The 15,811-nt window shown below is 42.9% G+C and overlaps 1 long non-coding RNA gene across 1 annotated transcript; it reads left to right on the forward strand.

The window, feature by feature from the left end:
* The first annotated feature begins 963 nt into the window (after window positions 1–963).
* LOC119800278 lies at window positions 964–15,407 on the forward strand. Its single transcript, XR_005283002.1, has 4 exons — window positions 964–1,504; window positions 1,617–1,687; window positions 6,634–6,709; window positions 15,312–15,407. It is a non-coding gene; the product is annotated as an uncharacterized LOC119800278 (long non-coding RNA).
* Window positions 15,408–15,811: the final 404 nt, after the last annotated feature.

The following is a 15,811-nucleotide window of genomic DNA, read 5'->3' on the forward strand; positions in this document are numbered from 1 at the left end:
GAATAGTGAATAGTATAGACAATAGCCTGAAATGTTTAACTGTTTCCATGGGGGCTTTTTGGTCAATGACTCAGCAAGATACAACCCATTCCTGGCACTGTAGTAGGTTTTATTGGTATTGTAAGATGTTGGGGCGGCTGACCTATCCCTGCGCTGAGGGGTGTGGCCGCTCCAGGGGCAAAAGGTACCTTTAAAAAGAACCCGGTTTGGGATAGGCGCCCCTGTTTTTCTCCCTCTTGGTTCGCTGCTCTTCACTGGAACCTTGGCTCTGTAAGTTTACCCCACTTCCTTCCTTTATTAAAGCTGATTATTTCAGATAAGGCTAGTTTTTGATTATTTCCCATTGCCGCCTGACTGCCACGCTACAGTAAGATGTCTAGTTTGGGCTTTGTATGCCCTATTATTTAGAGACTCCATTTTGATTCCACATACATATGTAAGAACACACACACACACACACACACACACACACACACACACTTTAGGAAGCTTGTATAATAGTAAGTTCTCACATGGTTTTGCAAATGGCCTTTAGATGGCCTTTAGTGCTAGTTGTCCCTCCCCACATTCTCTCCTTTACCTTTCTCTTCCATCACCTCCCTATTTAATTCTACTATTCTACTTTCCCCTTGGTCACTCCATAACAGTAGATTCTATTTTGTTTCCTTGGGAGAATGTCTCCTCCCTTCTAGTCCCTTATCTGGAACCTAAGTTTTGTGACTATTTGAATTGTAGTATGCCTATCAAAGCTTAAAAGCAATTGTCCACATATAAAAGGAAACATGAAATATTTGTCTTTTTGGGTGGAGGTCACCTCAGTCTAGTTGATTTCACTCTTGGTCAGTCCAATTACATTCATATTTCATAATTTCACTTTTTAAACAATGGAATAATAGTCCATTGTGTAAATGTACTACACTGTCATCATCTGTTCATTAGTTGATTGACATCTAAGATGTTTCCAATTCCTACATATTGAGAATAGAGGACAAAGAACATAGGTGAGCAAGTAAGTGCCATTGTAGTATGGTGTAGAGTCCTTTGTGTATATGCAAGAGTGGTATAGTTGGATATTGAGTAGATCTATTCCCAGCTTCCCAAGGAAATCACCACACCGATTTCCATGTTGGCTGTACAAGTTTGCACTATCATCAATAATAAATGTTTTCATTGCTACATTCTCGCCAACAAGTTCTGTTATTATTTTTATTGAAATTGGTCATTCTGACAGGGATAAGATGTCGCTGTCTTTACATGTACAAGGGCCTAAAGACTGACTTGTGTTTTATTACTAAGATCAGGGCAACACCCATTCTCAGTTCAGTTCCTGTCCTTCAGGGAGTGCAGTTTCCTAACACAAGCTTATTGCCAGTGTGATTTGTATCTGAGCAGACTCATCCTTTCTCTGAATTAGGAATTCTTCATGCTAAGCATCAAGACCATTTTCTAGATGACACTAAAGGTGGACTCTTCTCCATCATGACTACAATACTCCTTATGTTTTGTAAGTAAAATGATTTAAATATCAAAGTCTTTAGTGGTAAATTATCTAAGAACACTATCCTCAAAGTGACACAGAACTCCATGTCCCTTTCTCTCCTCTCCTTGAATTCTAGGAAGGACCCATGGAGACTCAATGACTCAAACAGAAGTCCAAGTGACCATCTCAGAAGTAGGGTTCCTGACAGTAAGTTGCATGTATTCGATCACATAGCATAGCATACCCTACACTTTTCTGGTATGTTTGATACCATGGAGAAAGTTTACAGTTCCTCCTGAAAATCCTCATGGCTGGCAAGACAAAAAGCAGAAGAGATTTTGAAGCTATATATGATAAAAATTTCAATCCTCATGTGTCCAACTATGTGTATAGGGGCATTGTTTGTCATAGCCAGAAACTGAAAACAACCTAAAAGCTCCTCGACCAAAGAATGGATAAGAAAAAATGTGGTACATTTACACAGTGGAGTATTACACAGCAGAAAAAAATAATGACATCTTGAATTTTACAGGAAAATGGATGGAGCTAGAAAACATCATTTTGAGTGAGGTAATCCAGACACAGAAAGACAATTATCACATGTACTCACTCATAGGTGGTTTTTAAACATAAAGCAAAGATAACTAGCATACAAACCACAATCCCAGAGAACTTAGACAAAAAAGAAAACATGCTGAGCAAGCCTGTAAGCAACATCCACCCATGGCCTCTGTATCAATCAGCTCCTGCCTCCAGGGTCCTTCATTGTTTCAGTTCCTGTGCTGACTTCCTTCAATGACAGACTACAGATTTGAAGTTTAAGCCAAATAAAGCCTCTCCTTTCCAAGTTGCATTTGGTCATAGAGTTTTATCACTTTTAAGTTGTATCCGTTGCCATAACTCATAGAAATGGTACAGGTAGGGTAGTCATGTTATTGGAAAACTCAATAAAACACGTAGTACACAAGAGATTTACAAAGAGCTAATTATTTTTATTTTATTAAATATAATAGTTGATTAAGAACAAAAGAGCTTTAACCACATGCCCTTCCATACCCTGAAGGGACAAGGAACATTGCTTGCCAATTGATAAAGTTGTTGTTTCTTTTTCTCTATCAACATAAAATCATAAAATTCTCTCTTCCTCCTCTTCCTCTTCCTCTTCTCCCCTTCCTCTTCCTCCTCCTCCTCCTCCTCCTCCTCCTCCTCCTCCTCCTCCTTCTAACAGCATAGGTCCAAACTAGTCCCTCTGAATGTGGATGGCAGTTGTTTAGCTGGGACAGACTGCGGGCCACTGACAGAATTTATCCCTACTGCTTGTATGGCATTTTCAAACCTATTCTCCTTGGATGGGTACCTTGCTCAGCTTATATATAGTAGGGTGGGCCTTGGACCTTCCCCAGAGCAATGTGCCTTACCATCTCTGAGAAGTTAATGGGGGGTAGGGTGGGGATTTAAGTGGAAGGAAGGGTAGGAGGGAAGGGAGTGGAAACTGGGATTGGTATTAAAATGAAAAAATTGTTTTCTTTTAAAATAATAAATTAATTGATTAAAAATTGCTTTGTAATGATCAAATTTCAAGATTAATGAAATTCTCCCCTTTGTGAAGGCATTATAACAAATACCACACAGATCCTTTAGAATTAATAAGTCTAGCTAATAAGATTAAGCAAGTAGGGTCAGATTTTCAAAAGAAATACAGACTTGAAATTACAAGAATATGAAAAAATTGAAAAGTAAACATGTCAGGGATTATATAAGAAGGTCAACCTCTTCCATCATTGTTAATGATTTAGGATGCTTAGCAAGGCATGATGTCTGAGTACCAGAACTAGAAAGGCAAAGCAGGACTACCACTTGTCTGAGATTATCCTAAGTCACGTAGAATGAGTTCCAAGCCAGTCTTGGCTATAATAACAGATCTTATCTTAAAAAATTCCATACAATCAAACAGTCTGAACACCAACAACAAACAAAAACCAACCAAATGAACAACAAACTGAGAAACAAAAGAAAAGAGAGAGAAAAGAAAAAATTAAGACTTTTCAAAATCTGGTAGGACTGGAGACCTGTGGAAGACACTTGCAATGGGATGCGCTTTGTATCCTGACATAAATGTGGGGTTTCTCCTTTTCTTCTCCATATAACAGAGATGTTTATGGTTTCCAGAGCACACAGGACGCTTAGACTACTGCAATTCTCTGTCATCACACCACGTGAAGTAAAGCTCCCTGAAATCTTCCTGGGATGTCCTTGTAAGGTGGTGCAGGAATTGTGGAACCAGCAAGTCTGAGCAGTGATGAGCCACACACTACATACTTAACTCACAAGCTAAGTTTAAAACCTCCCCTTTTCAAGGAATGGGGTTTACTTTGTTTCACAGTTTGACACTAAAATATGTTATGAAGGGGAAGGCATAGAGGGAGAGTATGAGGCAGCTAGCAACAGTAAATCTGCAGTTAGGATGTAGAGAGCTATGAAGTATATATTCATGTAGCTTTCTCCTTTTTTATTCAGCCAGTGACCCCAGAACACAGGCTGCTGTCACACACATTTAGAGTGACTCTCCCTTCTCAGTTACAACTCCCTGCAAACACTCTCATTAGTTATAGAGTATATTTTCTTTTCTATTTCATAAAATATTTCTATTGCAATTCTTTATACATGTCTTGGATATCACTGTTTACCAAAATTTGAGAGCCTTTCTTTGCTGGTAAAGACAGTTGGACATACTGCTTTTTGAATCTGAGTACATTGGGACCAGGTTTCTTTGTGTTTTTTGTTTGTTTGGTAATTTTTGTAGTGAGCAATAAATTCACATGCATTAGCACAATTAATAATAATCCTATATATACATATGTTCACCCAATGCAGCAGGCAGAAAGGAGAGAGGCCAATTCTTCTGTTCTCGTGCTCTCCCATCTAACTTACCTACACTAAGACAGCTCTACAGTGTTGCCCAGTAGAGGTGCCGGGTTCACAATCAAGTTGCTACAGTTGGTGAAAAGCTGTCACAGATTTTCTGTTCTTATGCCCCAGAGGCCAGTTCTCCCATTAGTTAAGATGGCTTATGCTCAGGTTGGTTAGGCAACTTTCTCTCACCCTTGCCAACACAAGGTAGAAGAAACGGGGTAGACTCGTGTTTCCTTCTCTCATGCCCTCAGAGACAACTCACCTGCACTGTTGTTAACAGGGTCAGCTTTACTGTGCAGCTCAGCCCAGGTTCGGGACCCACTCTGCTGAGTGCTGCAGACTGTGAAATGCAGAAATAACTCTGTGTTTACCCATCCTGTTTCAGTGATAACAGGAGCCAATATGTCAACATAGTCCGAGGCTGGGGTAGAGGCAATGGATCCCATCATGGCCTTTGACATCAGCTATGCCTGGAGGAAATCAGGGACGCTGGTGGCAGCACTGGCCACTCAGATCTCTATGGGCCCAGCAGAAGCATAGCCCTTGGAAACTAACATGCTTTTAAGTGGTGGCCCTGACTCCTACCTACTTTTCTGTGGATCTTGGCAGCACCACAGGCCATTGAAATGAACACAGATTCTGTTTGCATCATGGCCCCAGACATGATCCATGGACCTGGCTGGCAGAGCAGGTCACTGTGTTCAGCATGAAGCTAACAGCACCGTGTCCCCAGGTTTTGGCCCAGATTGCAGGCATTTGTCCTAGATTTGATGGCAACGGGAAGTTGAGATTTCAACACAGACACTTGTTGCAGAAGGATCATGGATTCAGATGTATCCCGTAGCAAGAGATCCTGCCCAACTGTTGTTATTGTTCTAGATGGCAGCACAGGCTGTGAAAACAACCTGTTCCCTGTTGGGACATGTCCATTGACACCTCCATGTTTAAAGGAGGTGACCCAGACAGCAGGTAGCTGCAAGGGCCTCACTGGTAAGAGGAGTCATGAACATCAATACAGATCCCCACATCAATGGCGGAGCCATGGACAGGACATGGCCCTGGGCAGCATCCCCATGCAATGACATCATCATATCCCCAGGTGGCAAACAGGCCACTGATTTCTTTCATTCTCCCTTAGTAAATGTTTTTTATCATTTCCTGAGATCCTTTAGAGCAATACTGTTGTGTTTCTCATTATTTTAGTGCTCATAATTTTCATGGAATCTGTATACAGAATGCTATTTTAGGTATAGCTACATATATGATGACAAGGATATAGTATGAATACTTTTTTTCATCATGCAATGGAAAACCATAGAATTGGCAACACCATCCACATTCAAAACCCTGTGTAGCCCTGGCAGGTTGGGAAATCACTATTTAGCCCAACTTGGGCTCACAAGAGTTGTGGTCTTACAGAAGGTTCTGAGGATACTGTAGTGAAACACCACACCTTATCATAGAAATTGCTTCAAGAGAGAGTGGGAGTCAATTTTTATTATTAAAAATATAAACAATTTACCCAATAGGAGCTTAAAGGAAGCAGTCAATATAAACAGTGAATAACCTTAGCAAAATACTAAAACAACAAGAACAAAAAAGAACAATTTAATATTCAAATATCAAAACATAACAAAGAAAGGAAAAAAGTAAATAAAACCCAAACAAAAACCAAACCAGAAAAATTAAGCTAGCAGCATTCTCTTGCCGCAGATTTAGCAGCACAGACCTACAGCCTGTGGCTGGCCATGACAACTTGGTAGTAGGCAGTAACTCATTGTAAAAGCCTTTTCAAAGTTATTATGGCTGGGCCTTCGTAGGGCTTTGCAGGCCAAGCCCTAAGTTTGAGATGTTCTGAGGGCACTCTTTGTGGACCTACGGGAAGCTCTTGATAAATTATCACCCACGGCCAATCTTGCAATGTCTTGGCCACTTGGCCACTATTTGATTCTTTCAGTCACTACACACTTGTGTGCTTACTAGTAACCCAACAAATCTGTGGGCAGCATCTGAATGCCAAAGGACATCAAAAATGCCTCAGATGTCTTCTATAAATCCTTCCGCAGGACTGGTCACTTCAGTCCATGCTGTGAAACTGAAGAGTATCCATTCCTCCATCTCTACACTCCATGGTGTTGTGCCCCTCAGGGGCCACTAGATGCTGAATGTCAGGGTCTAATTTATTCTTGTCTAAAGTTTTCTGTATCTGAAACTCATTTTTGATGTTTTGTTTTCTTTAGGAGTACTGACATCAACAGAGCTGTGGATTTGATTGAAGTTGGATCACCTGAGAGTCAGCTGCTATTTGCCTCACAGGTGAATTCCTAGGGATAATGGGGTGTTTTCTTCTGAGGAGGCCTGGATCCAAGGGTGTAGAAGGCCAAGTGTTCAAGGCGTCTGTAATTCCTTCGGCTGCCTCAGTTCTCTCAAGATCTGCTGTGTGAGAAGGAAAGGCAGTCAGACCAATAAGTAGCCTGACTGGACCACAGGCTAGAAAACAACCAGCGCCTGTTTACACTGGAAGCCAAGGTCAAGAGTCCTTAGTCCCCCTACCAATGCCATGTTTGATGGGAGGGGATGCTTTGGTGGCTCACTTGCCTTTGAGACTTAGTCCTCCTGCTGCTGCAGCTCTGTCGGCAGGAGGCTCTCATCCAACTCAGACTGGAGATTTTCTGACCTAAAGAAGGGAGGCAGTTAGGGAACAGGCAGGGTGGGGAGCTGTTATGTTAACTTTTGAGCCCTAATGAGCACTGCATAGCTGGACATCCAACATGACCTTTTAGCTGAGGTCATTCCTTGCATTCTGTGAGGGAGAGGGTCAGAGTGCACCTGGCTGTGGATTTTTTTTCTCAACTTTTAACATATACTACAGATGAACCGAGAATGACACTGTGCTGGGCAAGAAAATACAGCACATTTCTTCAGTGGCCTAGATATACTTTTTTTGTATAAAAAAAAAAAAAAAAACAGTGTAGCAATGTATGAGTAACAGTTTAGTACAGATCAACATTGCCTTGATTAGATACCAGGTTAATGGTATCAACCTGAGAAACTGAATGCAGACCCTCTAGGGGAATCTATAAAATAAAAGCACTGAAAGTTCCAATTATTCCTATAGCACAGAAAGCTGTCTGGGTTCAACTACTCAACCAATAAATCTTCTTATAGGCAGAAAAGTGTTTTCACAGGAAATCAATGCACCCTGCAGAGAGCCTGTAATGAGCAGGAGTGTGCTGCATGTAGATCTGCCCAAAACTAGGAACTTTTCTCTAATGGTGATGTTCTGGAGTACACAACTAACTCTCCTCCTTCTAGGTTTAGGACTACCATAGAGAGATTTGTGGAGACACCTAGGAGACAAGGTACTGAGAAGATACCAGAGAGCTCAGAAGGGAATAAGGCATAGTGTTTCCTTACGAAGTTCTTGTTGACTGGGCCAGCACAGTAACCTGAGGTGTTCTTTCTATGACTGTGACTGAGAAACATACAAATGGGGGAGAATCCTAAAACGGACAGAGATCCAGGAACTGGTGACCTACATGGTTCTAACTGCTCCTCCTAGCTTGGGTTCCTACCTCATCTCAGGGACATTAACGTGATTATGTAGCTTTTCTGGAAAGTCCCTTTGCTGGGTGATCAGCTCCTTCTGCTTTCCCAGGTTCTTCAGTCTGTCATCCAGGCTTTCTTGCTCCTGTTCATTAGAAGATTGTGTTCTCAGTGAAGGGTTGCTCACTTATACACACACACACACACACACACACACACACACACACACACACAAACTCATGAGCAAACAAAGTAAATGCATGCACATTGTAATGTAGTAATATGTTTAGTTTAGCAGTTCATGCTAATAAAATGAGCAATCACCAGGAATTTTTTTGAGAGGAAAGTTAACCTTTGCTGGATGAGAGAACACAGTAGGCATGAGAGAGGCAGCACAGTCGTTGAGGTGCCTATCCTGCAAACCTAATGCATGGACAGATGGTCCTCTGGAGTCCTGGCCTGATAGCCAACCCTGCTTAGGAAGTTCCTCAGGCTGTGAAGTACAGAAACGTTTTCCAGCGCAGAACCACAGGATGGTGGTGGACAAGCCCACTGGTCTTATCTACTGCTTCCTAGTTGTCCCCAAGGTGAGCAACTTCCTCCAACAGGAGCTCCCTTTACCACAGACAGTCTCAGTTCAAACCCAAAGCAATGAGCTCAGGAAACTTGAAAATCTCCCCACCCAGTAAGCAAAAAGTGCAAAACCTCCCTGTAAGGTGATTATGTCAGAGATTTGTTTGAGTAACAAAAGGCTAAGTCAGGGTCAAACACTTTCACGTTGAAGAACGGACACAGAAGGGCTCAACCACATTGTACTTTTTCACTCTTTGAATGATAGACATCTGGATAGTTTCTACCTTGAGGCTACTCTAAGGAATGCTTCTACAACTCTGCTGTCCCCTAGCTTCTCTGTGGGCACCTACTTCATGTTCTGGAATTACTGGGTCACCTGGGAACTGGAGTTTAACTATATGAAGAATTATGTGTGGTTTCTGAGTGCACTACATCATTTTACACCTCCAGCATTTTCTGTGAGTCCTCATTTCTCCCAACCCTCCATGAGCTGGTTTTAACTCAGAGTGAACAATTTGAGTAAAAGCAGTTACTGAGTTCTACAGATATAGCCCATGGTGATTGATTGCTTTAGACGATCATGAGCCTAAGGGGGGTGCACTGAGGCAGCCCCATTCTCACACCACAGCCTGGCTACAGGACTCTGCTGGACTGAGATGCAGATAGAAGCATATGGCAAATCAGAGTCTCTCAATGAATAAAATTCAGTTCAAGTTCCAAAGCCAAGATTTACTGAGCCAAGGTTAGGCAAAGGTGGAAAGAAAATGATAGCAGGCAATGCAGATGAGGACAAAAAATTTGATGGACACAAAGTGAGCAGACAATAGTACTTTCTTAATAAAATTGGAGTCTGTCATCATTAAAGATGTTTGATGAGTAAGTGAGCATACAAATGTGCAGAAACACACATACACACACACACAAAGGTGAGCTTATTGATGTACACAAACACACACTTGCACATATAAGCACCCATACTCACAGACACCCACACAAACACTTATCCATACACATACAGGAAACATGAACACACATAATCATGTGGGCACAAGTACACAAAAGGGACAATACTGTGCAAACAAGAGGGAGAAGAGACACACCAAAACACACAGAAATGAGCAGAAATGCACCATACAGCATACACATACAGACATGCACACTCACACACACACACACACACACAAAGACACACAATGATGAACAGAAATGCATCACATAGCACTCCACACACACACACACACACACACACACACACACACACACACACACACACACCCGAACCCCGAATGGTCTGGGAGGTAACTTCTGCCTTTCATAACCGATTCTGCTGCAGGAGGAGGTGGTGGATCCTCCCTGCTGTTTTCAAGACTCTTAGACCCTTAGACTCAGCCGGGTTTTGCTCCCCTGCCCAGCACACTTACTTTTCCTTTCATGAACTTTATCCCTACTGAGACCCTCTGATTCCACAGGTTCCAAAGTTGATCCATCCTAGTCTCTTCACTGAACCTATCCTGGCTCCTCCACACATAACCTTGACAACTCAGGTGAAAGAAAAAAAAAAAACCATGGTCAACAGCCAAGAGGTTTTGAACAGGTTACAGTGCACATAAAATGAATTCATCCCCAATATCAGTCAGAAGGAGGCTAGTGATGTCATCTGGAGTGTTTTTCAGGAATGCAGCTCTCTGTACAACTATGAGCAGGAATCTGTACTAAAACATAGCCATGCCCATAACATAGTCAGCAGCACAATGTCAGCACGGGGATGCACTGTGGGATTCCACACTGCGAAGCCAGTGAAACCAATCAGACATTTCCAGTGATGTTAGCTCTGTGCAGTGAAAGAGCTAGGACATCCCTCCTCTTTCTGAACTATTAAAACTTGTAATAATTAGAAGAGACAAAACAAGACAGAAGATCCACCTTGGAGAGTAGAGGAGATCCCAAGGGTGCTGACCATCCAGATTGAGCAAAACAGAAATTTTCATGTTCCCTGAAAGATCTAGCATCTAGCAGAGCAGGAGGTTTGCTTGTCAACCATCCAGTTTCTTGCAAGAAAATAACTCTCCAGAGAGACTTATGAATGATCACAGAAATGAACAATTGGCTGGTATGTAAGTGGGAGTCTGGATGGGTGTGCCCCTGCTCCCTCAGCCTACCTGATGCTGCTCAGCACAGGGGTCACAGATCTTCTCACGGACCTCCTTCAGGAGCCTCTTCATCTCCTCACAGTACTCTAGCAGTTCAATCTGCTCCTCCCACATCTTCCTATTCTCGACTCTCAACATATGTACATTATTTTCCAGCTCTGTCAAATCTCGTTGGACGAGGCTGTGAAGGAAACTGAACCACCATCCAAAAATAGTGAGCCACACCCAGCCTCTATTTGCCATCCGTACCTCCAACTACCACCAGCCCTGGAAAGTCCCAGACCCCCAGACAGCCCAAGACTGGAACTCACAATAGCCCAGGTGGTATCACTCTGAATCAGGCCAAATACAGAGAATTACCAAATTCCAGAATGATTCGAACTACTTCTAAACACTCTGACACCAAAAGCAATTCTGTGCCTCTGAGAACAGGATGCAATCACCACCTGTACTTAACTGTTCATGGTATTGGGAAAGCATCAGCAGGTAGAGGGCAAACATTCTCTGAAGAAGGGCAGAGGTCCCAACAGGAATAAATTCTGTCTGTGGGACCCATAGAAATCAGCTCTGTAAGCCATTGTCAGAGCCCCAGAGGTCCTGTGCTGCCTAACACCAGCTTCAGGCTACAAACCACTTTTCAATATAGGGGCGTCTATCTGGGACATAACATATAGGGGTTCAGTGTGCCTTTTCACATTTAGCAAAACTGTATCTAAGACACAAAAGTCCAAGAGCCACAGGGCAAACTGCATGTTAAGAGGCAGACAGGCTAGAACCAGAGCAGTCCCTTTGGGTCAAAGACAAAGAAAGCAGAATCAATCACTCCTAAGCTAAATCAGCCACTGACCTGTAGGATTCGTTCTCCTCTCTCAGACGCTTGCACTTGTTCAAGGCATCACTGATCTGCATGGGCCATTTCTGCAGGTCCAACATCACCTGCTTATGCTCCTTTTCCCGCATCTCAAGAGAATTCAGCCTGTGGTAGGGCATGGCCCAGGGGAAAAGAACCCCATGAGCACAGGATTCAAGCATCATATGAAATCAGGCTGTGTCCTGGACTACCCCAGCAGAGTGGATGCCACAGCCTGGCACCTATACACTGGGGCCTCCTGGTGCTTAGTAAACTTAACTATCCTGTTCCTAGACCAGAAGAGTCAGAGTATCCAAATGGAGCTTCCAAGAGTGATGAGCTATAGATTAGCTCTCTAAGAAGTTCCCAGGAGTCTGTGCTGCATATCTGGGTCCCCTGCAACCTGTGGTTTAATGATATTTCTCCTGTTTCTGAGCAGGGATTCTCATTCCTGGGCGTCTCTTGCTACACAGAGGACCAGAGCACAAATCAGTATTTCCAGGGAAGAGTCCCAACTTCAGGATGGCTTTAGTAACTCCACAAGGGATTCAAAAATTCTCCCAATTTAGGCACAGTGGCCAAGAGGTGTGCTGCTCAAAGTTGGGTTTTCAGCACACAATCATCTGCTGGTAAAGTAGAAAGACTCACTACAAACTCACAGGACCTAGCATGTCCCACAGTCCAACCCCTGTCAAAGCTTCTTTTAATGCATATAGATGGCTCAGCCATTACCTTCCCTATTCCCAGACTGTTATTCAGGTCACAGACTCTGCTTTTTGTTTGGAAGAAGCAGAACAACCCCATCCCACAGCTACCCAGATCCCAAGTTCTGCCTCTTCAAGGCACTCAGCAAAATTAGTTTAGGCAACAATATACCCTGAGGTTCAGCCTGCTGTTCCCCAGGAAAGCTTGGACTGCCACTATTGGATCAAGATGTTCAACAGAGAACTGGGCATACTGACTACCTGTTGTTCAAATCCTTGTAGTGACAATTGTCCAGTAATTCACCCAGCTCAATTTTCTCATATGTTATACTCTGTAGCTGAGTGGTGAGATCCTCCAATTCTTTCATCTGTTGCTCCTGCTCAGGGAAGGTGGAGAATATGGATGGTGCCTCTCCAGTAGTCCCTGCATGTAGATAAAGACAAGTGAACTGTATAGTAGAATGGCAGAAGACTATTAGAGTACATACTGAGTCCCAAGAAGAAGCCTGAGCTAGAGGAAAATCTAGGAACCTAGTGAAGTCCCCAAAGAGCAGGGTAGTTATCCTCAAACTGGTGTCCATGTGCTATGTCTCTGTCCTAACTACCATGTCTAAGCATGTATATCACTCACTAATGCAGTCCACTGGCTGTGGAAAGCATAAACTAGCCCAGTCTTGTATACTTGGGTTACAATGTTACCTCAGATTTGATGTGATGCAGGTAACTCCTTTTTTCCTAGAGCTAAGCAGCACCAAGTCCTGACCACATGTATCCAGGACCAAAGCATCTGAATATCTGAGACTTTGTACATGGCCAGGGGAGTTTTCCCTCCCTTTTTTATTAGCATAAGATTCCCATGGAAGCTGAGGGATTCCACTATGATGAAGTGTATCAGCACTCTACCCTGAGACAGACACTCACTTCTTTGCTCCTGCTGGCCTTCCTTTCCCATTCTGAATGAGATTAAGAACCTCCCAGAAAAGCAGCTGCAGGTTTGACAGTTCAAACTAACCTTCAGAAATTGTTTACTCTGGGCATTCTCTTTGGGCACTCAGGGAAGCAGGATAAGCCCCTTCCTGACTCCTAGCTCTGGAAAGCTCAAGGCCATCACAAGCAGAAAGATCACCTCCCCCTTCCCTGAACTCACTGCGTCTTCCCCAGGACCATTTATTTCTCCATGTTTTCCTGTTAGACCTATGGTCAGTTTCCTTCTTCCTCACTCTGGTCTCTCCGTGATCTCCATTCTCTCTTCTTAGGAGACTCCTCAACCTTGACAACATGACTGTAGGTCAATCTTATAGGAACTGAACAAATGTCCTGAAGGCAGTTGGTGCTGCTACAACACAAATGACATCACAGGATTCCAAGAGCTCTCCAGGATACAATAGAATTTCCAGAGAGGGGACGCTGATGTCACGGGGCACAGCCTTTGCCTCCTTGCTAATAGGTTTTCCCTGAACTGACCAAAAGCTGAGGTTTCTTTTCCAGGATTCTCTCCTGCGACATAGGACCTCCTCCTTTCAAGGCTAGTGATTTCTCTCTGAGTCATTAGAAGCTTTTCACTACTTCACCCATGTGGAGTTGAATGCTCACTTTATAACCACTGTTCAAGAACGTCATTTTCCCTCCTGCCAAGAAATTAGTCCAGAATGATACAGAAGATGAGAACTGAGTCCTCTGAAATGAACAAGGGTTGCAAGGAGCTGCTATACAGAGGAAAATCCCACATCAAACAAGGTCCTAGGGAAGGCTAAGATTAAGGGAATTTTGACCCTGAGGGACAAGAGATGAGTATCTGCCCCTCAGCCACAGTACAGCTGCTGCAAATGCACAGATGCAGCCATCATGCTGCGGCACCAAATGGGCTCTGCATCCTCCTGCATCATCAGAGCTGTGTGGGGAACTCAGCTCTAAGGAGGGACCATGTTCAGAGGAAAACAGCAATTTTCTGGGAAGAACTTTTTACTTCAGACAAAAGTTTACACAAAATGTCGTACATGATTGGAGGACATTTTTTAATCTAATACTGTTAGAGACAGTGATGGGCTGAGATGGGGTAAGCTTGGCTATGAGTTATTTTTGAGGTGATTGCATGGTTGCTTTTCATTACTAGTTTCATTTCTCAAGCAGTCAACTTTAGGTAAATTCCTTAAAATGCATTTTTCTATCGTTATGAATGCACAGTGCATGGTTCCTGGCATTCACCATATGCAAAAGCACAGCAGCTCTGCTGCCCCTGCTATTCGAAATGCAGCACTTCTGCATTAGCTTTCCCTAGCCCACTTTCTTATGATGCAATCTCATTTTTAATCAATATTTGGAGCAAACTCTGATTGGAGCAGAATACTCCAATTTCTAAAATGCATCCTAAAACTCTAAAACCATTACTCTTATACTTACTCTATTATTATGTTCCTGCTTCTTTCTAATGTTGTGATTTTACTTAAATGATTTTCTGAAGCACATTAAGGGTTGGGCAGTTAAAGAGACTAGGGAACATGTGACACTGTCAGTCACAGAAAAGTGTATTCCTGGTTGTTAGGTTTGCATGTCTGTGGAACTAACACTTGAGGAGCCTGGAAATTCAATGTGAGGATGATTTCTTGAGACTAGATAAGGAAATAGAATTCTACTGGTCAATGTGATGTCTGAAGCTCAATAGAAAATATCTATGTCCATGACCACAAGTTTTAAATTTTATGATGAAAATCCCCAGAGTTTACTGAACCAAAAATTATTCCAACACCTGTGATAGTCAAACTTCTCATTATCTCCTCTCAGACAAGCAGGAAGAAGAGTAATTAGTAGAGAGGAAGAAAAGCAATAAGGAACAAAAATAGAAGAAGAAAATATAGAGAACACCACTGTACTTGACCAGCACTGTGTGGCTCTGCAGGGTGCAGGGAAGGGAATGGAGAAGAAGAACAGAGGTAGAAAATGAATCAGGGTAAATTCTGTATGCATAACCTAATTGTTCTAACAAATAAAAATTTCACTGAAAACATTTCTTTGCAAATGGTGATCAGCTGATTTCAAGTAAGTGTATTTATTCCTCCGCACACATTGCAACTCATCAAAGTGTTTTCTTTTATCAGAATTTTCATATGAATGTTATCTCAAATTGTGTCAAATTGTGGAATAAGGAGGGAGATCATGAGCAAGGAAGTCAGGACCGTGAGGAGTGCGTTTACCCATTGAGACTGTGGGACAGATCTAACGGGAGACCACCAAGTCCGGTTGGAATGGGACTGATGGAACAGGAGACCAAACTGGACTCTCTGAATGTGGCTGACAGTGGAGGAGGACTGAGAAACCAAACCAAGGACAACGGTGATGAGCATGAACTCTACAGCATGGACAGGCTCACTGTGAGCCTTGTCAGTTTGGTTGCTCACCTTCCTGGACTTAGGGGGAGCTGGGAGGACCTTGGACTTAACATAGTGAAGGGAACCCTGATGGCTCTTTGGCTTGGAGAGGGGCGGAGTGGGGGTATGGGTGGAAGGGAGGGGAGGGAAGGGGGAAGAGGAGGGGAGGAGATGGAAATTTTTAATAAAAAAATGAGAAAAAAAATACTCTACTCTCTGTCCTTCTATGC

The sequence above is a fragment of the Arvicola amphibius genome, chromosome 13 (genome assembly GCF_903992535.2).
Source record: "Arvicola amphibius chromosome 13, mArvAmp1.2, whole genome shotgun sequence".
NCBI lineage: Eukaryota > Metazoa > Chordata > Mammalia > Rodentia > Cricetidae > Arvicola > Arvicola amphibius.